Genomic DNA, 1,758 nt, shown 5'->3' with positions numbered 1-1,758 from the left:
TCCAACTTTGGTATCTTTGTTGTGGGAAAAGTATTTTTTAGAAAGAGTCCTTATTAAATTATGATAAAATCTGTAACACAGCAGGTTTAATCAAATATAAATTTGTATGTATTATGGGCTCATTGTAATGACTATGTTTAGTGGTTTAAATATTGATCTTTAACTGTATTGGGATATAAACCTTCAGTGGGTGTGGGGGGGTTTGTATAGATAAGTGTGATGCGGGTTTTTAATTTGACTCACAAGCAGATCGTTTTTGGTTGTACCTGTTTATGACCATTTTCCAACTAAATAAATGCCTAAACAATTTATTTGCCCAATTTAAACTACTCCATCCCTGACCAGGAGGTAACTAATGATAAGTGAATGCTGCAAATGCATCATTTACCTTCACCTTAACTAATGTATTTTTTCTTTTCCCATTTATATTTGACAGCTTGCTCATGACTATGAGCTTTATATCTGATCACACATATATGAAAATTAAAAAATCTCTGCTTGTGTGATTGTTTCATTGGAGCGCACACACAAGTCCAGTCCCAGCGTACACCCTTTCTCTCAACCAGATGCTTAGCAACATGACTTGTGCTCCTGTGCTTAACTATAGCAGTATTTGTTTACAACATGTCTGTTCATTCAAAATAATAGATTTGCATTTGGTTACATACATATAATGTATTTTTTTCACCTGGAAAAGTATGCACCATTAATGCATGCACAATGCACCATTAAAACATTTACAACAATGGTTATTAAACTCTACTTTCCGTACTCCTAATATGGCTAATTTCATAGAGAGAATGATAAAGTGCATTGTTAATGTGGAAAATATCTTTAGGGATGTGGGTCTCTGGGATTGGAGTTGTATAACAGAGGTCTTACTTTTAAAGACACACTACATGTATTGATCATTTGAAAGATGCATACAGAAGAAAAAACTCAAAAACAAACTAAAATGTATAAAGCTGTACACTTTATTTAATGTACACATTAATTCAGTGGCTATGTTAGTGGTTTTTGTTTTATGTACTAAAATGCAATCTGTATGGTTTAGTAAAATCATATTGGCTATTTCCCTTCCTCCACCACTACAAAGCTTATCAACTGTTCTGTCTTATGCCCAATTACCCTGCTGTCATGCCCTTGACTAATCACACACCTGTTCCCAATCACATGTTCACTACAAATACACACCACAAACTCAACTTGTTCCAGTATATACTTTCTAGTGAACTAGGGTTGCTACCAAACTGGTAGAATAAAATGCAGTTTTGCCCTTGCTAATTTACTAAAACTACAAGTTTGCTGTGTCTTGGTCTGTTTGTTTATCAGTGGAACAATGACCTATTTTGATTATGGTCTTTGCTCTTTTCAATAGCTTCCCCAACTTAACTTGCTCATAAGCACATCCTATATTTAATTAAAATAACAAATTATTCCTTTTTTAGCTTTTTAATGCTACTTACTCGGTTACAAATGTTAATCAATCTAAGGCAAGTTAAACCTTTACCCGGTTATCTCTTTCCAAGTGCAACAAGTTCAAATAACACATTTTCAACAATGTAGGTCCAGCAAAATTCTTTATTCATGTGGAAATTGTAAAAACAAGGGAATAGCAATATTTCCAAGTTTGGTTGTGCATAACTGTATCTAATATACAGATGCTCCATAAGAGTGTGATTAACCAGAACAGGTGTGATCATTTAGGGCAGGAGCTGAACTATGTGGTAGGAAACTTCAGGATCACTGGAGGCTATT

This window comes from Silurus meridionalis, chromosome 4 (genome assembly GCF_014805685.1).
Source record: "Silurus meridionalis isolate SWU-2019-XX chromosome 4, ASM1480568v1, whole genome shotgun sequence".
Classification (NCBI taxonomy): domain Eukaryota; kingdom Metazoa; phylum Chordata; class Actinopteri; order Siluriformes; family Siluridae; genus Silurus; species Silurus meridionalis.
Note: the sequence above shows the minus strand (reverse complement) of the source record.